The sequence below is a fragment of the Pinus tabuliformis genome, chromosome 7 (genome assembly GCF_031772625.1).
Source record: "Pinus tabuliformis cultivar Carrire ecotype Pingquan chromosome 7, CPIR1, whole genome shotgun sequence".
Classification (NCBI taxonomy): Eukaryota; Viridiplantae; Streptophyta; class Pinopsida; order Pinales; family Pinaceae; genus Pinus; species Pinus tabuliformis.
Window position 1 is genome coordinate 1632945524 of NC_142293.1, and position 27499 is coordinate 1632973022.

The 27499-nt window shown below is 37.8% G+C and overlaps 1 pseudogene across 1 annotated transcript; it reads right to left on the reverse strand.

Annotated features, from left to right (window-relative positions):
• Positions 1–21537: 21537 nt before the first annotated feature.
• Positions 21538–24829, reverse strand: LOC149254511 (RING-box protein 1a-like; annotated as a pseudogene). The gene is made up of 4 exons (XR_016267169.1): positions 24475–24829; positions 22318–22368; positions 21925–22149; positions 21538–21733 (listed from the first exon to the last, which is right to left on the reverse strand). The product of XR_016267169.1 is annotated as an RING-box protein 1a-like (transcript).
• Positions 24830–27499: the final 2670 nt, after the last annotated feature.

Below are 27499 nucleotides of genomic sequence, written 5' to 3' on the forward strand. Positions count from 1 at the left end.
ATTTAAATGAGCATTTAATCTCAGCCATTGATCTAAATCTATTTCAGCCATTGGATTTAGAGATCACCCAAAAGTCACTTGGATCACCCAAAAGTCACTTGGAGTTATATTAAGGGAGGAAAAGATCACATTCGATTCAATTCTTTCATGAGCAGATTGAGAGAAGGAGAGCAAGAGAGCAAGGGAGATTTCTGGGTGGTGTAACAGCTGCGGAGTATCAGCAGCGGTGTATCAGCAACAGCAGCGGTGTATCAGCATCAGCAGCGGTGTATCAGCAGCAGCAGCGGTGTATCAGCAACGGTGTATCAGCAGCAGTGTATCAGCAGCGGTGTATCAGCATCAGCAGCAGTGTATCAGCATCAACAGCGGTGTATCAGCAGCAGAGTATCAACAAGGCTGAGATAAGTTGTAAAAGTCTGTTTGCTGATTTTTTGCTGAACATTTCTCCTACTGTAAAAAGGCATTTTCCAGAAATAAGAAGAGCTCTCAAACTGGTTTTCCCCAAGAGTTGTAGGGGGTTTTTCCAGGGTCACATTGACCAAAAATCTCAGTGTTTAAATGTGTTTTAATGGTTGTTTATTACTGCTGATTTTTATTTCTGCAATTTCTAGCATTCTGTAAAATTTCCAGAATTTGTGTTTTCAGCAAATTTATTTTATTCAGCTTGTTAAATGTATGGTTATGGGAAAGGGCATTTAACTATATGGGAGAAATAAGGAGAAACTGAAAACCGGGGTGGGAAATGAGAAATTTCTACAGTTTTTGAAAGTGTGAATAGGATAAATCTAGTAGGGATATGTGAAAAAGTGGTACCAAGGCTTATTGCCAACCTAGTAAAAAATAAAAAGGATCTTCTGGGTACCTCATAACATCTATAATTCACCGACAGAGTTGGGTATGTTATAAGTATCTACTTCTGTTTGGTGCTAGTAAATCATTTCAGGTGATTAGTGTCTCCTTTTGATTGGTTCCAATTAATCATTTCATGGGTTGGTGTCTCCTTCTAGTTGGTGCCAATGAATCATTTCAGGGGACTGGTGTCTCCTTTTGGTTAGTGCTAGTAATAGGTTGGTTCCTACAAGATCATTTATAATAAAATAGTTTTCATACATATCTATTGTATTCTTATGTTATTTATGTGATTGAAATTAGGATATGCACTAAAATGTTGAGTGGTTAAATTTGCCATTATACCGATTCACCCCACCCCCCCCCCCCCCCCCACAATCAGTGTAGTCATAATTCCAACACATATAAACTAAAATTAAAAAGCTATTATAGTTAAAACATTTAAATGTTGTGTTTCTCACTATGACATGTCATTAACATATAGTATGTTGAGAATGGGTATAGATTGATTTGAATTCTAGATTTATCATGCACAAAGAGGAATCAAAATTTGAGGAAGGGTTTGCACCTCTGAGGATTTGATCCTTCTCAATGGCACAAAGAGGAATCAAAGTTTGAGGAAGGGTTTGCACCTTTGAGGATTTGATCCCTCTCGGTGAAATATAGATCCAAAGTTAAGATAGGTCTATTATAGTTATACCATCAATTGATGGGTATCACTATGAAACATAATAAATACATGTAGTGAAGCTAAATTAGAAAATATTTTGTAATATGAAAATTGTCCCATGTAACTATGGTAGAAATTTCTCTAAATGCATGTAGAGAAGTTGAAATGAGAAAGAAAGAAAAAAATTTGTAATTGGCATAATAAAAATATCTACAATGTAAACATGATTTGAAGTATGCATAACGTTTCAATATCACATGCAAATTTCCAATGTTTTTAGAGAGGAGATTGTGTGACTGTTTGACTATTGATTTTTTTCTAATTTTACTTTGATTTATTATTGTGATATTTTGTATCTTAAAATAGTGGCTACCACGAACTCAAGACTTGGATGAGGAGAAGGTTGGATATTTTGAGGAGTTTTGGAGGAGAGAGACATATTCACTTAGGGCATGGTTTTCAGCATAGTAACTAGAAGGGAACATGAAGGGTTTTGCGTGGGTGGAAATCTTAGGTCTCAAAATTGAGATCATCAAGTGGAGGGTTTTTGAAGGGAATTTAAAAACACTTTATGAAGTGCATAGCAATAAAGTACATCCATAATTCGACAAGGCAAGGGACAAACCTTACATTAACTCTCTAAGGGTTTAGGAATTGGAAAAACTATCATCTTCCTCTTTTAGTAAAATAGTCGACAAGCCTAGACATGGGTTATGGAAAAAGGAGGACCATGACCTCTTGAACTACATTTTTCTATTTGATAATCCAATAAATTTGGCTCAAAGGTTGGATTATTTGCATCACTTCATGCCTTGGTAAGGAAAAGATCCCACCAAAGAATCTAATCAATGTGTTAAGAGACACAATAGCTCAAAATAAGTCCTAAGGGCGAAACCAAGTGATAAGGGGGACATGAAGAGATAAATACCCAAACCAACAACTAGATGAATGTAATGTTGAAGGTGAAAAATAAAAATAAAATCAAACAAGGGTAGAGGCATGAGTGGTAATATCCTTGAGGATTAATGAATGGTGGTATAAAAGTAAAGAATAATCATAGTATGGATGAAGCATAGGGATTTTGGTATATAATAATCTAATAAATGGAATATTTTCCAATAATGAAAATAGTTTTTGGGCTACGACTATCAACATGATGAGTAGATAAGCATGAGGCTCAACTCTAGGATGTAGACTATAAACAATCCCAATCCTCCCAATTCTAAGGAATATCAAATGGAATGGATGCTAAATGGAAATAGGGATTACTAATATAGGGCACCCATGTGAGGTAAGATCTAGCATTGGGTAGAGGGAAAATGCAATAGATGATGGTCTAACACATCTACCCAAGTGAGGTTTTTCAAATAGGTGATTGTAAGGGGGATATAAGGCAACAAATGTAACACACTCAAGGGAGTGACACTATGATAAATATTAAGTGAGAAATATTACTTAAATAAACATGTAATATAGAGAGACAATAGTTTCCATGACAAAATCTTGCACATAGGTTCATTAATAAAGAAAAAAGGTGTTTATGAAAAAAAACCAATTGAATGGAATTTGAATCAAGATGTGAACCTAATTTAATGCTTTGAGGGAAAAAATGCATCTAGAGGAAGTATCAAAGAAAGAAAATATGAGAATACCTTTTTTAAGGGCTTGAAATAATATAAATCCAACAATGCAACCAACATGTCAATCAAAGTTTGTATGATCCCACACAAGTTGAAGAAAAATAAAAGGTTTTTATGTGAATAGGGATAAGTCCCCAAGTTCAAATTCATTTCCACAGGTTGATTTTGGAGTGGAAGGAATCCCTAAAAATTGGTGTGCTCACTACAAACAAATAGACCTTGGGAATTTTAGTTTGAGTTTTAGGTTAGTGGTCTAATCCTCATTTTCATTTATAATAGTTACTTTTTTATGATAGATCCTAGTTGACCCTAAGAAGGCCCTAGTTAAATGTTTTAGGGTCATCATGGGAAATGGGGACATTTTCTATGCTAGGAGCACAAAAAATACCCCTTAATTTCACATTGGTCCATGCACCAAGTATGAGTGTTTCCCATTGTAGTTCAATGCAACTTTTTCTCTCAAACGATGTGCTAGAAAGGAAATTTTACAAGCTAAAATCTATATTGAACCTAAGTACAAAATGTATAGTGGGAATGCAATTGACACAATGTGATTTTTTTAAGGTACAGATAGATCTAATGTGCTATGGAATGAAATAGAATTAAAATATATCCAAACTATTGTGAGTGGGAACCAAGTTGTGCAAGGAGCCCTATCTAGACACATGTTAAGTATATTGAGATTCAATTAATGAGAGCTAGTGAGGGGCTCCTTCCTCACATAGTGTAGTTTTAGGATGTAGAGATAAAGAGTGTTTGTGCTACAATGGGAATCTATAGATATAACCTCCCAAGATATCTATTTACTCATAAGATTTTCGATGATGGTGGTCTTTGGAGATACACAAATACTTCCTTGTGGGAGGAGGTTGAAGGAATAAGATAGACCCATTGAAATGAGAATGATAAGGTTAGACATGGTGCAATCTATATTGTGGATATAGAGCCTAGAGACATAAGTCATAGATGCAACAATGGTATACATCATGGGGACTCATGCTCCACATAGGATTTAGTCGGATTAATGGTATTTGGGTAAAGAATACTAACTAGGACCTACTATGTGTGGGCCCAAATGTTGTTAGTGACTATGAAGTGCTAACTCACTTCATGTCACATGGTGCCATGATGAAATTGTCTTTGGTACATTGATATGCGCATTATTTTTTAAGAATATGCCCACCCTTTTCCCTCATATCTATATCTACAATGGGTGTCCTCAAGAGCTTTGGATGTGTCATTTGGGGGAAATTATTGAGATAAGGAGAGAATGGGGGTTAGGGAAATGTGCTACAACCTAAGTTTTCTTCGCATTGTGATAATAAAAAAATTACAATGTTATCTATGAAATTATTTTTTCTTCTAGGAACATGGCTAAATGTAATTGATTCAAATTACCACATTGAAAGTTTTACTCATAAATACTTTCTAAATAGAAGAAGGTTATGCACATGATAGATGTATTTCAGTTGCACGGAAAGGGACTGGGATTTCAGACAAATAGAAAGGTGATGGTTTCAATATTTAAGGGCATCGACTAACAAACCAATCATAGCATGTATTGGTAGTAGGTCTAACGCAAATTCCACTGGAATGGATGAGAGAATGTGAAGGGTTAAATACAGTCCAACATAAAAAGACAATATTCCACAAATAATGGTTTGCACCATAAGCATAATTGACATAGCAACATGATAATGGTTCTATCTAGAAGGTGCAAGAAGACATCATTGGAGAATTAAAATATATCCAAACTATTGTGAGTGGAAACCAAGCTGTGCAAGGAGCCCTATCTAGACACATGTTAAGTATATTGATATTCAATTAATGAGAGCTAGTGAGGGGGTCCTTCCTCACATAGTGTAGTTTTAGGATCTAGAGGTAAAGAGTGTTTGTGCTACAATGCGAGTCTATAGATATAACCTCCCAAGATATCTATTTACTCATAAGATTTTTTATGATGGGGGTCTTTGGAGATACACAAGTACTTCCTTGTGAGAGGAGGTTGAAGGAATAGGATAAACCCATTGAAATGAGAATGATAAGGTTAGATATGGTGCAATCTAGATTGTGGATATAGAGCCTAGAGACATAAGTCATAGATGCAACAATGGTCTACATCATTGGGACTCATGCTCCACATAGGATTTAGTGGGATTAATGGTGTTTGTGGAAAGAATACTAACTAGGACCTACTATGTGTGGGCCCAAATGTTGTTAATGACAATGAAGTGCTAACTCACTTCATGTCACATGGTGCCATGAGGAAATTTTCTTTGGGACATTGATATGTGCATTATTTTTTAAGAATATGCCCACCCTTTTCCCTCATGTCTATATCTACAATGGGTGTCCTCAAGAGATTTGGATGTGTCATTTGGGGGAACTTGTTGAGATAAGGAGAGTGTTAGGGTCCCACCCTAACCCCCTTATTTATGTCATGGGATCACGTCATAGTCAAGAGTCAATAAAGCCCATATTAATATTTGTAAGTGGTTAACCCGCAATTAATGACGGGACCACAGTTAGTTGCAAATGGGCGGTAGTATTAGATAGATGGTAAATGGGCGGTAGTATTAGATAGATGGTATTAATAAAACCCACGGTATTGGCCCGTAGTATTGCATGTATGAGTCATATATAAAGGATAGAGACTCCCTGCGAGGAGTATCGTGTCTTGTTTTTTGTAATCAAGCTCTGCTCTATTGGAGGTTGCCCCTCGAAGAGGCCTGTGAACATTTCTCTCTGAATAATAAAATCATTGCTATTCTGTGTTCTGGGTATCTTTTCTTCGCATATTCTGTGTTCTGGGTATCTTTTCTTCGCATATTCTGTGTTTGGGTATTACTTTGCAGGTTAAGAGCATAACAAGTGGTATCAGAGCACTTTCCAGGGCTCGGTGGGATCCCCAAATTTTAGCCAAAAAAAAAAATTTGGCTAGAGATGTGTTCCGGCGTCTTTAAACCACGGGATTTGTTGTTAAGCGCATAAACCTGCGGATTTGGGGAGGCATGCACGCAGGAAATACAAGAGGTGGTCACGTCTGTTGGACTCCCTTGTAACCCCTTTGGGTACCCCTTCGAGTAGTAGCGCATTAGACAGAACCACGCACGGACTGTCTTCCACGTACCCTCTGGGTATATAGGAAGCCCCCTAGCTCCCTTGAAACCTCGCCATAGATAAACCTTCGGCCATCTGGTGGCTACAGTACACCGAGAACAGCACTCGGAGAGATTACTCGCCCGTACGATAGGGTAGTCGGGTTGTACGGCTAAGGGTACGGTCGATCCTCCTTAGTTAGAGCCCTGAAACATTGGGCCGAGTACCACTGTCAGACCCTTATGTATATTGCGATCTGTAGCACCTGACACTCCTCAAGACCATAGTTCCCTTCTATCGGGGGATCACACATCATCTATTCCAGATCAGCAAGTGCAGCAGCAGCAGACATCAGTCTCGCAGCTCCATCAGATCAGTAGCAGCAGTTGTTCCACCATTCAGATCTCTCAGATCCACCAGATCGGAGTAGTTGTGAAGGGTTCCTGTACCTGGATATAACTTTCGCAGGACTTTAGGCGGCATTGACATTTTGAGGATTTGGCGACTGCAGTATTGATCAGGAAGGAGTAAAACTCCGTTAGGAGTTTTCCAAAAAAAAAAAAGTCTGAGATCTTCCGGGGCGCTTATCGGTGACCTAGCCCATCAGAATCAAGACGACGAGCGGAGCAAGGTGGTACCATTCAATTTCTTAGTAAAAAATTTTTGGCGGTCCCAATTTTTCATCAGGTTGGTGTATGGTAGAAACTCGCGCTCAAGCAATGGCCAATGAAAGGATGGACAAAATTGAAGACCAGGTGAACTCCATCCAATTTTCGGTGAACGAAATCCAACATGAGATTAAAAGAATAAGTATCCAAATACAGAACGCACTGAAGGGCAAGGAGCCAGCCCACGAGGAGGCGAATAATGGTCATGAATACCATGGGGGTGAGTCTAGCCACTCTCCCCACGTCTGGCACACCCACCCACCACCCAGTCAGCGACCTCCCAAGTTGGATATGCATAAATTTGGTGGTTCTCACACATCCGCATGGCTAGCACAAATGGAGCAGTATTTCCAATTGAATCATATCATAGATGAGGGGACTAAGCTTATGGTGGGCACCATGTACTTGGACAATGAACGATGGCAATGGAAGGAATGGCATCAGTGTTGCAATGGACATTTTCAGAATTGGGCCCAATTTGCCAAAGCTCTTCAAAATCGCTTTGAACAAGAAGACTCTTTTTTGGGGCGTCTCACTAAGCTCCGACAGACGGGTACAGTGGAGGAATATATTACTGCTTTTGAAGCCTTAGCCTTCCGCACTAAGGGTCTCACAGATGAGTTCTACATGGAATGCTTTATCAGCGGTCTTAAAGAAGCCATCAAAGCTCAGGTTCTACTCCACCACCCTCCCACATGGACAGAGGCTTGCCAGGTAGCTCGTAAGGTGGAACGTGCATTAACAGCCCAATCTAGCTGCCCCAACTTCCCCGCTAAAGGTCGTCCCTCACAGGCTCCCAACACGACTCAGACACTTAAGGTTCAAAAGGTGTCACCTGCGGAAATGGCCGAAAGAAGGAAGCAAGGACTATGTTACTACTGTGATGAAAAATATTCCCCAGGTCAAAAATGCAAAGAGCCCAAGTTTTTCAAATAGATGCCACTGACTACAGCTCCACCGAGGAAGATCCACCACTTGAGGAACCAGAGGCGATCAAAGAAGATAACCAAAAGGAGATTGTATCTGATGAACCAATTATTTCGCTAAATGCATTGGCAGGAATTTCTTCCCCTCAAACTCTCAAAATTAGGGGTTTTCTTAAACATCGCCCAGTAGTAGTCTTGATTGATAGTGGAAGTACCCATAATTTCATCAGTCAAAAGATCGTTGAAGCAACACATTGTTTTGTCCGGGCAATTTCTAACTTCCAAGTCCAGATTGCAGATGGGGGCACAATGAAATGTGAAGGTTGCTGTGAAAATGTCAAACTTCAAATGGGGGATTATCACTTGAAAACCCACATGTTTGCAATACACATGGGGGGTTGCGACATTGTCCTAGGCGCGGAATGGCTCCGCACTCTTGGGCCAATCACAATGGATTTCCAGGAGTTATATATGAGTTTTAAGCAGAACAACTCCACACATACCCTTCGTGGACTACAGGCGGGAGCCCCCTCTATCATCAGCTCGCATAGGATGGAAAAATTGTTAAAAAAGGGCCATCATGGAGTGGTAGCTCAATTTAATGCCATCCAGGTAGTCGACACCATGTCTCTGCCAATTCATCCTGAGATGCAACAGATTTTAAATAAACATCGGACGGTCTTTGACAAGCCTCATGAGCTTCCACCCTCGTGAGGGGAACATGATCATAGAATCACATTGGTTCCAGGGGCCCAACCCCCAAATGTGCGGCCATACAGATATCCGTTCACCCAAAAGAATGAAATAGAAAAAATCATCAAGGAATTGTTGGAAGCAGGTGTCATTCGTCCCAGCATTAGTCCTTATTCATCCCCAGTGGTCATAGTCCTCAAGAAAGATGGGGAGTGGCGGATGTGTCCCGACTTCAGGGCCCTCAATAAGTTGACAGTCAAAGATAAATTTCCCATCTCGGTGGTTGACAATTTGCTGGACGAACTCAATGGGGCTCAATTCTTCACTAAGTTGGATCTTTGCTCAGGCTACCACCAAATTCGCATGAAGGAAGTCGACATTCCCAAGACGACTTTCAGAACTCATGAAGGCCATTATGAGTTCCTGGTCATGCCATTTGGTCTCTTTAATGCCCCCTCTACTTTTCAGAGCCTTATGAATCACCTCCTCAAACCATATCTCAGAAAATTTGTCCTCGTCTTCTTCGATGACATCCTCATCTATAGTGGCACTTGGGCGGCACATCTTCAGCATGTAGATCTACTCTTGCAACTGCTCCGCACGCATAAATTATTTGTCAAGATGTCTAAGTGTTCGTTTGGCATGGAAGAAGTTGAGTATTTGGGCCACATTGTGGGGCGTGAAGGTGTCAAGGTGGACCCCAAAAAGATCCAGGCAATGCAAGAATGGCCTCAACCTAAGACCTTGAAAAGCTTGAGAGGATTTTTGGGTCTCACAGGCTATTGTCGTAAATTTTTCCGCAACTATGGCCGCATAGCAAAGCCCCTAACTCAACTCCTAAAGAAAAATTCCTTCTTCTGGAACGAGGAAGCACAACAGGCATTTACCGCTCTCAAAATCGCCATGTGTTCCACTCCCGTCTTAGCACTACCTGACTTCACCAAATCCTTTGTCATTGAATGTGATGCTTCGGGTACAGGTATTGGAGCGATCTTAATGCAGGAAGGGCGACCATTGGCCTTCACCAGCCAACAACTAAGTGGGAGGAATCTGGGCCAATCTACCTACGAGAAGGAAATGATGGCCATCTTACATGCAGTTGAGACCTGGCGACCTTACTTGTTGGGGCGACGTTTCCAAATCCGCACAGATCATCACAGTCTTAAATATTTTTTGGAGCAACTTCTATCTTCCCCACAACAAAATAAATGGTTAGCCAAAATGTTGGGATATGATTATGAGATCATTTACAAGAAAGGGAAAGACAACAGTGTAGCAGATGCATTGTCGCGCCAATTTGAGGAGGAAAGTACTCTGCTCGCAATTTCCCTCCCCATTCCAGACTGGATTGAAGAGGCTCGCAGGGAATGGTTTTCACATCCCGGGCTCTCCCAACTCATTTCTCAATTGCAGATAGATCCTAATTCCAGCAAGGGCTACTCGTGGCAGAATGATATTCTTCGCTACAAGGACAGAGTCGTAATATCACCAACATCCACCCTCAAAAGTCGCATTTTGGCAGAATTGCACTCATCTCCCATTGCAGGACATTTGGGCTTTCAGAAGACGTATGCTCGCACCAGAAGATCATTTTTTTGGACCGGCATGAAACAGGACATCCTTACTTTCGTAGCAGAATGTGACGTCTGTCAACGCCACAAAGGGGAAACCGTCAACACACCAGGCACATTACAACCATTGCCCATTCCGGCATCAATTTGGACGGAGGTCTCCATGGATTTCATTACAGGTCTTCCAAAGTCTGGGAACAAGTCAGTCATCATGGTGGTTGTGGACCAACTGTCGAAGTATGCTCATTTATGCGCCCTACCCCAACCGTTTACACCAACTTTGGTTGCTCAAACTTTCATGGATCAGATCTTCAAATTGCATGGCATGCCCACTTCTATTGTGTCCGACCGCGACCCGATCTTCACCAATAATTTTTGGCAGGAACTCTTCAGAATACAAGGCACTCAACTCAAACTCAGTACTTCATATCATCCGCAAACAGATGGTCAAACCGAAGCCGTCAACAAATGTCTAGAAACCTACCTTAGGTGTTTCACTTCAGAAAAGCAACACCTTTGGGTACAGTGGTTACCTCTGGCTGAATGGTGGTATAACACCAACTATCATGCCACCACCAAAATGACTCCCTATGAAGCAGTCTATGGTCAACTTCCGCCTTCCCCTACTTCTTATCTCACAGGGTGCTCCAAAGTACAAGTCGTGGATCAACTCCTACAACACCGCGCAACCATGCTCGCCCATCTGCGCGAGAATCTTCATCAAGCTCAGAACCGTATGAAGCAACAGGCCGACCAACATCGCTCAAAGCGCCAATTTCAAGAAGGGGATCAGGTCTTTTTGAGGCTGCAACCATATAAGCAAACATCACTCAAAGCCAAGGGTTGTCAAAAGCTTTCTCCAAAATTCTACGGACCATACCAAGTACTTCAGCGCATTGGAGAAGTGGCTTATAAGTTGGCTTTGCCACCTACAGCAAAAATCCACCCAGTTTTCCATGTATCGTGCCTCAAGAAAGTGATTGGGAACAATTGCCGAGTTCAAACCAGTCTACCTGAATTGGACGAAGAAGGGTCAATCTGGCTTCAACCTGAACAGGTTCTAGACACACGAGACAAGCACCTGCACGGCCGCATGATTAAGGAGGTCCTCGTCAAATGGAAAGACACCTCTCCGAAAGATGCAACTTGGGAACCAGCCACTATTCTTCAGCAGTTTCCGCAGCTTTTGAGGACAAGGCTAGTCTTAAGGGGGAGGGCATGTTAGGGTCCCACCCTAACCCCCTTATTTATGTCATGGGATCACGTCATAGTCAAGAGTCAATAAAGCCCATATTAATATTTGTAAGTGGTTAACCCGCAATTAATGACGAGACCACAGTTAGTTGCAAATGGGCGGTAGTATTAGATAGATGGTAAATGGGCGATAGTATTAGATAGATGGTATTAATAAAACCCATGGTATTGGCCCGTGGTATTGCATGTATGAGTCATATATAAAGGATAGAGACTCCCTGCGAGGAGTATCGTGTCTTGTTTTTTGTAATCGATCTCTGCTCTATTGGAGGTTGCCCCCTCGAAGAGGCCTGTGAACATTTCTCTCTGAATAATAAAATCATTGCTATTCTGTGTTCTGGGTATCTTTTCATCACATATTCTGTGTTCTGGGTATCTTTTCTTCGCATATTCTATGTTTGGGTATTACTTTGCAGGTTAAGAGCATAACAGAGAGAAAGGGGGTTAGGTAAATGTGCTACAACCCAAGTTTTCTTCGCATTGTGAAAAAAAAAATTACAATGTTATCTATGAACAATGTTATATCCCCTCATCGCTATCATTTTGTACTTCACATAGATATAATTTCTTTTCCTTCCATTTGTGACCTAGCTTCTAGTTGGGAGCTTGAATTTCTTAGAAAACATCCTAAGTATGGGGTTTAATAAACATAGCCTATTTTCTTAAAGTCTCATAATATATCTTGAGACCTTAGAAAGTCATGGGCTGAAGGATATATCTTGAGACCTAAGAAAGTCATTGGGAGGAGGGTAAAACATGGGATCCTAGGAGGACAAAGCAAGTGAAAGAAAGAAATTCAAAAAGGTAAGAAAAAAACTCTTATAAGAGCTCTTACTTTCATGCCCGAAAGGAGGTATCTTCATCATCATAATGACTTCAAATCTAAGAGGGTTGGATAGTGCCTCTAAAATATTTCAATTTGAAGACTTGCTAAGCTATAGAATATTGATTTATGCTTTTTATGCTTTTTGTAGATTATGGGGAAAAGGAACAAAATAACATGGAAACTCTCAAAATATTTAAGAGAATTGAATTTCCATTATATTAATCTTCCATGTACACAATCATCACTTTATGTGGCTAATAAGATTTGTATGTCTTCATTTGGGGAGCATAAATTCCCTAAAGGTTGATGAGGTTTTCTATGTGGTGAATGTTTATGGACACTATGAAATAGGGTCATGTTCTAGGAATATTGTTCGCAAATATTGATTTTAGAAGGAAATATATGATATTGAACCAATCAATATGCCTACTTGTGGAAACAAAAGGATAGGGAAGAGAGAAGTGCAAAAAAACTAATCAATTTCCCATCTAAAAATCACTCATATAGCTATAAATCTTGGCTAGGTCATGGATAGAATTAGGAGGGGACTTGGATCATGTGCTAGTGTTCATTCAACTAAGGAAGATATAAATCCACCAAGCACTTTCAAATTCAACATGCCTTGGATGAAGGATGAGGATTTTTTTAGCCTATTCAAGGGAGGAATGGATACATTTTGGTGCTTGTCAAAGAGAATCCATTAGTATCCAATTTTCTCATAGCCTCAAAAATGTTAGAAAGGTAGCCACTTCTACAAAAAGTGAAGATGATCTCGAATTGGTTTTTATTTAGAACAGCAAATTGCTAAAGCTTATTGAAGGGAGATAAAAAGTCTGGATCAGTGTACAAAAGAAAACTTGACGGTTATGGTGCTAAAAAAGTGGAAGTTGCTTCCAAAATAAGGCAGTGGAGGTTAAAAAACAAGTCCCTAACATTATCTAAAGGGATGAGAACACCAAGTTTTTTTATGTAAATTATTGGAAGAATAAAAGAATATGGAGAATTGAGGGCTACAAAGTCATTTCTTTAAAAAATATTATTGAGTTAGACCTGAGGCATTTCATGCAAACCTATAAAGAAGATTATCAAGTTAATATTATAGAGGTTATTATGACAGGTTTTTCCCTAGTTTTCTTATATGAACCAAGCAATGGGATTAATAGCAAAAATTAGAAAGAAAAAAAAAAAACAAAACAAAATAAAATAAAACAGAACAAAAATTAAAAGTAGCAATGAATTGAGATGGATGGAATATAGAGTTTTTCTCGGTTTTTATGAATTGCTAGAAGATTATTTGATTAATGTTGTATAAGAGTCAAGGAGTGGTGGAAATACACTGGATAATGCCATCTTATTGTCCATATGTGCAACTACATATATAAGATCATAGCCATGGGGGCTAAAAGTACATTGGTGGATAATTTAGGCCACATAACCCTCTATGTTTATATGGTAAAATCAACCAGAATTACAAAAACCCCATTTTTGAGGCCATATAACCTTGTTAGGATCATCAACAAGAGTTACATAAACCCCATTTGGCTCAGATTCCTCAGCCTTATAATATGGTAGAACAAGATTAGCATGTGTAATCAATGATTTTGGTTTAAGTGAAATTCATCTCCTCAACTTTCTAATAATGCTTAAATTCATGTTCATCTTTTAGAAATCTGATTCTCTAGTTTTCCAATTAAATCTGTAAAATTGGATTGTTGTTGATCTTAAAGTTGGTTTTTTCCATGATATATTTAGGCCTATAGGCTTTCCTATGCATCAACAATCGTCAACACTTTTACCCTGCTCCGTTGAATCAAGTAAGACACTTTCAACCCTGCTCCATTGAATCAGGTGAGACACTTTCAACCGTTGATTTGAAGTGTGACTGTTTTTTCCAAATATCGGTTGAGTTGCTTTATTGCTTTTTCCCATTCTTTTATGTCACTCTTGAAGATATTTTCACTGCTTTTTCCCTGCCAGTTGTTGTTGCTGTTCTTCTTCTCTGGCTTTTGGCCAGCACTGTAACCTACAATTCAAATACACCTACTCCAGATCCTTTGAACGAAAAATGGCGGAAGGAGCCGAACGAGCGAAGCAATCTTGGGAGGAGGATCAGGAGAAAACGACAGAATCTTTCTATATCGAGGAAGAGCCCGGGAAAGGGAATGCAGAAGAAGCTTCTGTTGTGATCGTTGAAGAAGATAAAGGTGTTCTGGAAGTGGTGGGTGAGACCGTTATGAACTTAAGCAAAAACGGCCGAGGAAATCGTGGTGGGAAAAAGCTGTTAGGCACTTTTTTTGACTGTTCATGTTCATGGTAGTAATTTTTGCGCATTATATTTCACTGTTCTCCATCTGTGACGTATTTCGTAGGCAGTTTCTTTAGTAAAATTTGTGAATTGTGTTTAGTTGCAAGGATTTTGATCCAATCGCCATTTGTTATTGTCGTCAATGGTATATACCATGCCATCACCTGTAATAAACATTGTAATTTTTAGCAGCAATTTTTATATTCTCAGGTTGGCTATTCTGATTCCGCCTGCTATATGTATATATAATAATATAGTTTGATGAAATCATGTCTAGTTTTGGCCTAGAAATGCACAGGCAATATATTGCAAGCAAGTGTATCAAATTAGTCGCGATGTACCAAACTGTCTGTCAGCTGAACCTTTTTCCCCTTCTGAAGTTGCAGTAATTTAGTGATGTGGCAGCGGTTCTTATTATTGGTAACATATAAATAGATATATTTCTGCACTGCTTTTGCTGCTGATTACAATATTTAGAGGAGTTACTGAATTGAGCCATCTTCTTATTGGTAACATATAAATACATATATATCTGCACTGCTTTTGCTACTGATTACAATATTTAAATACTTATATTTCTGCATTGTTTTTGCTACTCATTACAATATTAAGAAGAGTAATTGACTTGGTTTCAATAAAGATTTAGCGAACTCAAAAGGAGTTGTGTATATTTGGCCATTTATAGAAGTTTTTTTATTTTGGGTAATTAACTTAACCTCTTGTTGTTGTTGTTCTTCTTCCCTGGCTTTTGGCAAGCATTGTAACCTACGATTAAATACACCTACTTCAGGGCCGAAGCAGCCGAACGAGTGAAGCAATCTTGGGAGGAGGATCAGGGGAAAACTACAAGAGTCTGTCTATATCGAGGAAGAGCCCAGGAAAGGGAATGCAGAAGAAGCTTCTGTTGTGATCGTTGAAGAAGATAAAGGTGTTCTGGAAGTGGTGGGTGAGACCGTTATGAACTTAGCAAAAACGGCCAAGAAAACCATGGTGGGCAAAAGCTCTTAGGAACAGCAACAACAACTGGCAGGGAAAAAGCATGGAAAATATCTTCAAGAGTGACATAAAAGAATGGAAAAAAGCAGTTAGGCAACTCAGCTGATATTTGAAAAAAGCAATAACACTTCAAATCAACGGTTGAAAGTGTCTCACGTGATCCAATGGAGCAGGGTAAAAGTGTTGACGATTGTTGATGCATAGGAAGGCCTTCCTATGCATCAACAGTCGTCAACACTTTTACCCTGCTCCATTGGATCAAGTGAAACACTTTCAACCATTGATTTGAAGTGTGACTGCGTTTTCCAAATACTACTTTTTCCCATTCTTTTACGTCACTCTGGAAGACATTTTCACTGCTTTTTCTTTACGCGGTTGTTTTTCTTCTTCTTCCTTGGCTTTTGGCAATCACTGTAACCTACGATTCAAATACACCTACTTCAAGTCCATTGAGCGAAAAATGGCCGAAGCAGCCGAACGAGCGAAGCAATCTTGGGAGGAGGATCAGGAGAAAACGACAGAGTCTGCAAGCAAGTGTATCAAATTAGTCGCGATGTATCAAACTGTCTGTCAGCTGAACCTTTTTCCCCTTCTGAAAGCAAGTGTATCAAATTAGTCGCGATGTATCAAACTGTCTGTCAGCTGAACCTTTTTCCCCTTCTGAAGTTGCAGTAATTTAGTGATGTGGCAGCGGTTCTTATTATTGGTAACATATAAATAGATATATTTCTGCACTGCTTTTGCTGCTGATTACAATATTTAGAGGAGTTACTGAATTGAGCCATCTTCTTATTGGTAACATATAAATACATATATATCTGCACTGCTTTTGCTACTGATTACAATATTTAAATACATATATTTCTGCATTGCTTTTGCTACTCATTACAATATTAAGGAGAGTAATTGACTTGGTTTCAATAAAGATTTAGCGAACTTAAAAGGAGTTGTGTATATTTGGTCATTTATAGAAGTTTTTTGATTTTGGGTAATTAACTTAACCTCTTGTTGTTGTTGTTCTTCTTCCCTGGCTTTTGGCAAGCATTGTAACCTACGATTAAATACACCTACTTCAGGGCCGAAGCAGCCGAACGAGTGAAGCAATCTTGGGAGGAGGATCAGGGGAAAACTACAGAGTCTGTCTATATCGAGGAAGAGCCCAGGAAAGGGAATGCAGAAGAAGCTTCTGTTGTGATCGTTGAAGAAAATAAAGGTGTTCTGGAAGTGGTGGGTGAGACCGTTGTGAACTTAGCAAAAACGGCCAATGAAACCATGGTGGGCAAAAGCTCTTAGGAACAGCAACAACAACTGGCAGGGAAAAAGCATGGAAAATATCTTCAAGAGTGACATAAAAGAATGGAAAAAAGCAGTAAGGCAATTCAGCTGATATTTGGAAAAAGCAATAACACTTCAAATCAACGGTTGAAAGTGTCTCACGTGATCCAATGGAGCAGGGTAAAAGTGTTGACGATTGTTGATGCATAGGAAGGCCTTCCTATGCATCAACAATCGTCAACACTTTTACCCTGCTCCATTGGATCAGGTGAAACACTTTCAACCATTGATTTGAAGTGTGACTGCTTTTTCCAAATACTACTTTTTCCCATTCTTTTACGTCACTCTGGAAGACATTTTCACTGCTTTTTCCTTACCAGCGGTTGTTTTTCTTCTTCTTCCTTGGCTTTGGGCAAGCACTGTAACCTACGATTCAAAGACACCTACTTCGATTCAAATACACCTACTTCAAGTCCATTGAGCGAAAAATGGCCGAAGCAGCCGAACGAGCGAAGCAATCTTGGGAGGAGGATCAGGAGAAAACGACAGAGTCTGTCTATATCGAGGAAGAGCCCGGGAAAGGGAATGCAGAATAAGCTTCTGTTGTGATCGTTGAAGAAGATAAAGGTGTTCTGGAAGTGGTGGGTGAGCGAAGCAATCTTGGGAGGAGGATCAGGAGAAAACGACAGAGTATGTCTATACCGAGGAAGAGCCCGGGAAAGGGAATGCAGAAGAAGCTTCTGTTGTGATCGTTGAAGAAGATAAAGGTGTTCTGGAAGTGGTGGGTGAGACCATTATGAACTTAGCAAAAACGGCCAAGGAAACCGTGGTGGGAAAAAGCTCTTAGGCTCTTTTTTTGACTGTTCATGTTCATGGTAGTAATTTTTGCGCATTATATTTCACTGTTCTCCATCTGTGACGTATTTCGTAGGCAGTTTCTTTAGTAAAATTTGTGAATTTTGTGTTTAGTTGCAAGGATTTTGATCCAATCGCCATTTGTTATTGTCGTCAATGGTATATACCATGCCATCACCTGTAATAAACATTGTAATTTTTAGCAGCGATTTTTATATTATCAGCTTGGCTATTCTGATTCCGCCTGCTATATGTATATATAATAATATAGTTTGATGAAATCATGTCTATTTTTAGCCTAGAAATGCACAGGCAATATATATTGCAAGCGAGTGTATCAAATTAGTCGCGATGTATCAAACTGTCTGTTAGCTGAACCTTTTTCCCCTTTTGAAGTTGCAGTAATTTAGTGATGTAGCAGCGGTTCTTATTATTGGTAACATATAAATAGATATATTTCTGCACTGCTTTTGCTACTAATTACAATATTTAGAGGAGTTACTGAATTGGGCCATCTTCTTATTGGTAAGATATAAATACATATATATCTGCACTGCTTTTGCTACTGATTACAATATTTAAATACATTTATTTCTGCACACATATATTTCTGCACTGATTTTGCTATTGATTACAATATTTAGGAGAGTTATTGACTTGGGCCATCTTTTTTGGAGTTGAATCATTTTACTAAAGATTCAGCGTACCTAAAAGGAGTTGTGTATATTTGGTCATTTATAGAGATTTCTTGATTTTGGATAACTAGTTGTTACTATTCTTTTCTTCCCTGATTTTTGGCACGCTGTTCTTCTTCCCTGAGTTTTGGCAAGCGTTGTAACCTACGATTAAATAGCTGAAGCAGCCGAACTAGCGAAGCAATCTTGGGAGGAGGATCAGGAGAAAACTACAGAGTCTGTCTATATCGAGGAAGAGCCACCAAAAGGGAATGCAGAAGAAGCTTCTGTTGTGATCGTTGAAGAAGATAAAGGTGTTCTGGAAGTGGTGGGTGAGACCGTTATGAACTTAGCAAAAATGGCCCAGGAAACCGTGGTGGGAAAAAGTTGTTAGGCTCTTTTTTTAACTGTTCATGTTCATGGTAGTAATTTTTGCGCATTATATTTCACTGTTCTCCATCTGTGACGCATCTCGTAGGCGGTTTCTTTATTAAAATTTGTGAATTTTGTGTTTAGATGCAAGGATTTTTATCCAATCGCCATTTGTTATTGTCATCAATGGTATATACCATGCCATCACCTGTAATAAATATTGTAATTAATTTACTCTAAAATGAAATAAGACATTTGATTTTGGGTAATTAACTTAACATTTTGATTTTGGGTAATTAACTTGCTCTAAAATGAAATAAGAAATTCAATGTGTTCCTGAAAACTTCAACCATTCCAATTTAATAATCATATCGGTCTCTCTTTGTATCTTTTGGGACAATTGCTAGTGATGCACTATTATGGATAGAATGTGCCTTTACCATAATTTGTTGTATGGTGTTTATATTTTGAGAGCACAATGATATTTTTCAGAGAGCTTATGAATTGTTTGTGCCTTGAGTGAAATCCATATTATATTTCTTACTAAAACTTGAGTGCATGAAGAATATAAGATCAGAAATACAAAAAATGTCAGTTCACTGAACCCTTTTGGGAAAGAACTGGACTCTCCATACACCTTCGACTTCTAACCCTAACTCTTCCATCATCATTTTACAGCTCTCTATTCACATCAACAAGTTCTCTATTAAGATCCATACCATGTAAGAAGGAAAATAACCAAGATCCTGGGCAACTTCCAAGACAAGATATATCTCATAAAACTAAAATGAACAATATTATTCCCATGAGAACAATATTATTCCCATGAGAGAGTAAAATTTCTATATTGGAATCTTCACAAATCCCAAATGATGTGGAAAACATCCAAATCATTTCTACAAAGAGAAATAACAAAAAAAACATACGATTTCAAGTTAAGCCAATGAAGACAACAAAAGCTACCACCTCAGTTGAAGACATCAAAAGTTGCCACCTCACAAAAATTGGAGGGTTGAGCAGCTCAAAAAGGAAAAGCCAGAAAAATCTTTTTACCCAAATTATATGAAATTATTTTGTAAAAGGAGATAACATATCACTAGAAAGCCATGAGAAAAGGATTAGTAAAGTCACACAAAATAACCAATATTATACCAAGGCCCACATTAAATTTTTTTGTTGAACTTACAAAACACTAACACAATATCCATGACTAGCCCCTCAAACAAGTTAAAAGAACTAAAAGTTTCCTTCAAGTTGGACCACTTTAAATTTTTTTTGTTGAACTTACAAAACACTGACACAATGTCCATAACTAGCCCCTCAAACAAGTCAAAAGAACTTAAAGTTTCCTACAAGTTGAATATTGTCACAATAAAGTTATATGACAATGTTATGCCAACAATTTTGATAAAATGACTTCATACAAATATCTTGGAATTGATCTCATCACAAGCTTGAATATAATAAGTCATCACAAGCTTGAATATAATAAGTATAGCATTGAGAAAATGATAAATAAAAAGTACAAAAGTTACAAAGTTCAATCCTGAGTTAAGGTCTTAACTAAATTAGCGGGATGATAAGGTAATCGTCAAGGTAAGATATAATATAATTATACCCTTCTGGGCCACCTCGAACTTGACACGAAGATCTTATCTAAAGTAGCTGGATGGTAAGGTTCGAACATAGCGTATAGAGTTAACAGGTGAGGTAAAGGTTATCACTAGCTTATGTTGAAATAAGGAGAGTAAACTATGACAAAGCTAGAAGCAGACAAAATTGAATATCTTTGGCAAATTAGCCGAGGCTAAATCAAAAAAAAAGAGCCTCCGGCAAGATTTTATCGATTTTATCAATTTGGCTTTAGGTAAGTTGGTCTACGACAGATGGGTTAGATGGGTTTAGCCAAGACTAAATCAAAAAATAAAAATAAATAAAAAAAAGCCTCCGGCAAGATTTTATCGATTTTATCAATTTGGCTTTAGGTAAGTTGGTCTACGACAGATGGGTTTAGGCAACTGCTCAAATATTACTTATATTGTTCAAGAAATTCGGTATATAATTAGAGGCAGAGGTATGACGTAATAGTTTTCCGAAACAAGTCTGAGGCCCCTAAACAGTATACAACTTATGCACACCAGTACAGCAGCACCCACATGGAGGCACCAGAACACAAACCTAATGATTTGGCTAGGCACTGCTCATAATGCCACTATTACGGTATGTATTTTACACGAGACAGGATCAGCGTGCATACAGCGTATGACACCAAAGTAGACCTCGGGCAGCTTCAGGCCCCCAATGAATGAGATGTAGCCTGCCTCGGTCTTCGGCATACGGGTATTGGGAAGAACTTACGTCTCTATTTGTAAGTGTTCGTGTTCCATGGTTCTCCAATTTACCCAACCCTACTGGCTGCCTCGAAAACAGATTCACCAAACATCCAGCTCGATGTAAATTATCAAAGCCCATATGCAAATGATAAGTTATCACTGAACCTATCCCTTATCGTATTTTTTTTTGGAGTACCACATGCAAATAGGAATGTATTTAGTAACTATAGAAAAATAAATAAATCAACTCTACTCAACTTTACAGGTAGATAGATATATCAGAGGAAAAAAAATGACTCCATGTAATAAAGACGACAATTGTGCTTGCATGTTAACTGAATCCACCAGCACACATACAGAATTGCAACAACAACAAAAAGTATATCACTACAACATCACATCTAAACAGCAACATGTAAAAGATGTTTCAATTGCGTGAGGTAAAGACAACTTCAAAAACTATCATGAACAAAAAAATGGAAACTTGAATTAAAGTAATATGGTAAGCACGCATTCACTGTAGAAAGAAAGTCCAATAATCAAGGCACCATCATTAAATTGAATTTAATCCACACTGACAAAATGATGCCAAAATGTGATAAGAGTTTAGACAAAAGCTCAGCTTATACATAATATGTGCGTATTCCTACTATAACTTGAAGTAAGAATGATAAAGAGGCATATCAACTCTAATGTCCATATTTCTGGAACTCCCACTCACTATTATCTGCAACATTTAACAGTCAATAAAGAGTTATCAGGGTCGACATCACAAACAAAAATGAAATACAAAAGCATATTCAAATTTTTGTTATATAGCAGAAATCTAAGGAACACAAAACAATGTGCTTTTCTTTAACATTTTCCAAAAAACACCTTCAGCAATTTGAACTATTTTAGGGAATTCAAAATTCATACCTAATGGGCAGACTTGTCTTGTCTTAAGCCACCGACTTATGCAGTGAAAATGAAAGGCATGATTGCAAACTCCTGTTTCAAATATCAAAAAAGCATTTAAGTTTAATAGCTATAAAATTTAGAAATAAAAAAAGGTTTATCATATTTATCAAGTTCCAAACATACCCCATGCAACAGTACATTCTTCACTTGTTGCACTTGCTTGATTTGCCTGACACTCTATACCTATATACAGAAAACAGCAACAGAACAGTCATCTTCAATTCCAAATAGTAAAATTTTTAAAACAAAAGCGAAGCAATGTGCAACCATAGAGAATACAGCCAGGGACCTTTCATAAAGATAATTATTGAGCAAGCATTGAAAATCGATAATCAAAACAAAACCACTTACAGAGGTCCATAATGTGGTTTCTGCAAATTGCACAATTGTCAACCACAATATCTGCAGAAGAATTTAGAATACGCTTAAATCAACTGATGCTTTAAGAAGAATTAATGTTGCCATTCTCAAACAGTCAAAAGCATTTAGAGTTTTACTAAAATAAAATATCAAACAAAAAATACTTTCCTAAGCAAGTTGACAGAAGATTAATATTCTAAGCAAGTTGGCAGAAAATAATGTGAACATAGTAGAAATGTGAACATAGTAGACCTACAGACAACAACTATATTAAGATAAGCCCACTGCTGATTTGGCTCAAGGTTTTAACAAATGATGCCAAAACCCATTGGTAAGCAAGTTGGCAAAAAATAATGTGAACATAGTAGGCCTACAGACAACAACTATAAGATAAGCCCACTACTGATCTACCTCAAGGTTTTAACAAATGATGCCAAAACCCATTGGTAAGCAAGTTCGCAGAAAATAATGTGAATATAGTAGGCCTACAGATAACAACTATATTAAGATAAGCCCACTACTGATCTACCTCAAGGTTTTAACAAGTGATGCCAAAACCCATTGGAAGGCCAATAACAGAATATCAATTGCAATTGATACTCTCCTTAAATTGAAAAGACAGGATATCAAATTTACAAACTTTCGAGAATGTTCACACCTCATAAAATTAAGATTCACTTGTATTAACTCTAATAACTTAATTTATTGTGTATGAAGAGATGGCCTTAATTGTGGAAGATTCAAGTATTTCACCATTAATTTTGGAGCAGTTTCATACTGACTACAATGTAACAGTAAATTAGTAAGTCAAATAAAGCACAATATGTGAGAGGAAAAATAACATAAATTTCCTTATTAATAGATCACAACTGACACTAAGAAAATTAACAAACACTGATATTATTGCCATAGTTACTTGAATTTAGTCTAGAACAAAGTCCAAACATAACCATGACGAACTCAGAAGAAAGGGATACGATCTTTACCTAAAATTGAATTAAGGTAATCTTACTGTTCAAAATGACCCTCAATCTCTTTGAAAGAAATTCACGAAATTCATCTGAAGGCATATTCTCTGAGGATCAACGCTTAAGTCACTTAAGCAGATCCAAGGTTTGCATTTCTTTGAGGCAAAGTAATACTAGCTCGAACAATTGCGCAGTTAGGGTTTGCAGAGTAAAATTTAAATAAATTACGGGAATGGAAGCCAAATAATTAGGCACTCGGGATTTGCACGAATAAGGCACTGATGATTTGAACCAATGGGCATGTAGGGTATAATTAAATATGTTGTTGTCTTTAGTGCAACATTTTGGAGAGGAGACTCCGAATTTGACGGAAAAAATTGAGGTTAAATCTTGATTTGTATTATTTAAAATGGTTTTTTAACTGCATATTTGGATTCAGCACCCTGAAAAACCTGGGACAGTTTGATTGTGCAGAAATTAGCTATCAAACCTGCGATTTCAATAAATTGCTGCTGGATTTTGACAGGAAAAACCCACTGGAAAAGCTTCCAAAAAGTCTCTTTAAAGACAACTCCATTAAATCTGGATAAACTTTTCTTTAGTGTTTCAGAAAACTCTGTTTCTGATTGTGCAGAAATTAGCTATCAAATTTGCAATTTCAATAAATTGCTGCTGGATTTTGACCGGAAAAACCCACTGGAAAAGCTTCCAAAAAATCTCTTTAAATACAACTCCATTAAATCTGGATAAACTTTTCTTTAGTGTTTCAGAAAACTCTGTCTCATAGATACAGTGACAAAAATTTAAAAATAAAATAAAAATGGAAAATGCAAATTCATGATGTACTAATAATAATTATGGCAAAACATAGCCTCAAGAGTTAGCTCAATCAGTCAATCAAGTGCTTCGCCAATGAGAGGTCACAGGGTCGAAACCCAAAAACTCTTAAGATCAAGTCAGTAAATAGGTCAACCCCCTTCGAGTGGGGTCCACCCTAAGGTTGTTCGATCCTGGACTTAGGGCCCCCTCTAACCATGGGTATTGGTGAACCAGGTGTGAGAAAAAAAAAAAGAACAACATGGAAATTTCTATCGGGAATAATCAAATTGAAGCTATTAATTTACGATGATAAAACACTCAATGAAACAAACTAGGTCTAAAGTTCTAAACTCGAACGTACCCCACGCCCAAAGGGCTACAGCATTCCACTTCTTGATTTCGAAACGTTTGGCCTTCTTGGTGGAAGCGCTTGGTCCGGCTTGAGAGCTGGAACCCTCGCCAGAGGGCACGGGAATCATATCTATGTCTGTTGAAGCCATTGTCCGCTATAACAAATTCTAACAGTAACAAACACTGGCAGCAGTGGCTGCAGCAGATGATTTCACTCCGAGACCAGGGATCTGAAGAATATTGCGATAGATCGGAGGGCCCTCTATTCAAGCCTTCCCCTCGACCTTCTATATGTGTCTCTGTCCGCTCCTATGAATATTGCGATAAAAACTAACTCCCGATGAAAGGAGGGCGCTTTATTCTAGCCTTCCCCTCGACCTTTTATATGTGTCTCTGTCCTTTCCAATTTTCTAACTACTTCGCCTTTATTTAAAAAATAAAAGCTAAAAATTCAAAAATTGGTCAGTTAGCGGGCTAGAGTGGTAGAGGTTATGGAGAGTGGTAGAGGTTATGGGGCTTGGGCGGTTAACATGTTTTTTTGGTACAAAGAAGATGATCTTTTCACCAAAACTGGGCTATAGTGGCAAGGTTTGGGCGGTTATTTTTTACAAGGAAGATGATCTCTTGACCAAAGAAAAATAATTTTAAGGTATATTCTAAGTCCAAAAAAATATAAATATCACATTTCTATCATAATTTACAATTATGTTTGTTTTATTATCTAAGAAAATAAAATGCAATATTGATTTTTGTTGCGGGGATCAAGCCAACCTTTTATTTTACATTTCATTGAAACCACTTTGAAATGTCCATCATTTATGTGAAATATAAATCTATATCACTGGGTTGTATTTCAAGTTCTTTACATGATTTTTGCTTTTGTAAATTGATATTTTCTATTGTTAAATCTAACACTGTTGTGATCCATAATGTAGATATTAGTCTTTCGGATTAATCACATCGTTAGAATTTGGTCCACGTTTCAAACCAACTAATGTGGTGGTGAGAAATCAATTGATTTGAAGGAATAAATCACGTGGATGCATCATTGCCCAGAGTTAGTCGTTGAAAGTTAGTCGTTGGTTAATTTGTCACTGAGGAATTTAGCCTTAGCTGTTGAAAATTAGCCATTGGTTAATTTGTTAGTAAGGAATTTAGTTGTTGGTTAATTTGTTAATTTGTCACTGAGGAATTTAGCCTTAGCTGTTGAAAATTAGCCATTGGTTAATTTGTTAGTAAGGAATTTAGTTGTTGGTTAATTTGTTGCTGAGGAAAAATTGTTTAAATCTAGTTAAACACTGTTATGTAATAATTAAATATTTTATTTCGATATTATAAATAGATTATTTAATAATATCAAGTTTTATGATAATAATTTTATCTAAAAATAATTCATTTTTATAATATAATTGGTTAGGGTTTGACTTATTCGTGATAAATTTGATAATATTTCAAATTAAAATATTATTAATCTCAATAATAAGAATATTATTTGTTAAATTGTTTAATATTATGTAATAATGAATAAATATTTTATTTCGATATTATAAATTGATTATTTAATAATATTAGTTTTTATAATCATGTTATCTAAAAATAATTAATTTATATAATATAATTTGTTAGGGTTTGACTAATCCAAGATAAATTAGGTTAAAGAATTACCGTTAGGAATAATTTGAATTAAAGTATTTAGATTTCATTATAAGTTAATATTATTAATTTCTATTATTAAGACTATTATTAATATGACCATAATTTGTTAGAGGAAAACTTATCTTGTTTATATAGGAGGATGGCTGAGATAATTTTGAAGGTTTACAAGATGAATATTAAAAATTTAGGATAAGTTAGGTCAACCATTTAGATTAGAAATTTACTCCTCATGTTAAGCAAATGAAGTAAAAGAAAATTAATGTACAGAAACAAGGGGGGATAAAGCCTGAAGATGAAAAGGGAGAATCAGAAAAACGAACAAGAGAAAGGAGAGGGAGGGAAGGAAGAGGAGAGAGGAGAGAGATGGAATCCAACTTTTACTTAATTTCCAGCCATCATCCCTATTAAGGTTTCTGGCATGCCTGTCAATTTCAATCGCTTACCTGAGTTTCCTGTGGTGGAAATGATCAACCCTAGCAATGACTTTAGATTCTTCAATGCAGACATGGTGTTTCGATTTCTCTGCATGTTCGACAAGGGCTGATGTGCGGGATCGATTGTGTCTAATGTCAGCAACATGTTCGATGATTCTCTGCTTAATAGACCTTCCTGTTTCCCCAATGTAGGGGATACCATAAGAGCAGGGAACAAGGTAGACTCCTTTCGTGTCTTTAGGGTCAATAGGGTCCTTTATGGATCTAAGGGAATTTTTAATGGTTTTGAGAGGTTTGAAAGAAGAAGAGACATTCATCTTCTTAAGAATATGGGCAATCCTATTTGTGGTTCCTTGGATATACGGGAGATGAACCTTAGAGATAGGATCAGCTCGATCAGGTTTAACTCTAGGCGCTTTGTTGGCTTTGTGAAAGGCCTTGAGGCTCTAGGGTCTATTATACCCATTATTTTTAAAAACTTCAAGAAGATGAGATTTCTCCTGATCAAGGTGGCTATCATCGAAGATTCTTAGAGCACGGGTAGCAAGAGTGCTGAGAACCCCGAATTTCTGAGCTGGGAAGTGATGAGAACTGGCATGGAGATATTGTTCCATGTGAGTCTTCTTCTGAAAAACTTGGTGACAGATGGAACCATCATCCCTCCTAGAAATGAGAATGTCGAGAAAGGGAAGGTGACCATTCTCCTCAATTTCCATCGTGAACTTAATGGATTCTGATTGAGAATTAAGGTGGTTAAGAAACAGATCTAGTTTCTCACGACCATGAGGCCAGATGACACAGGTGTCATCAACAAACCTCTTCCAATTTTTAGGGCGAAACTGAGTAGAGGCTAAGGCCTTGGTCTCAAAATCTTCCACAAACAAGTTTGCTATGATATGGTAAAGAGGGGAACCCATCGCAGCACCGCAAGTTTGCTCATAGAAC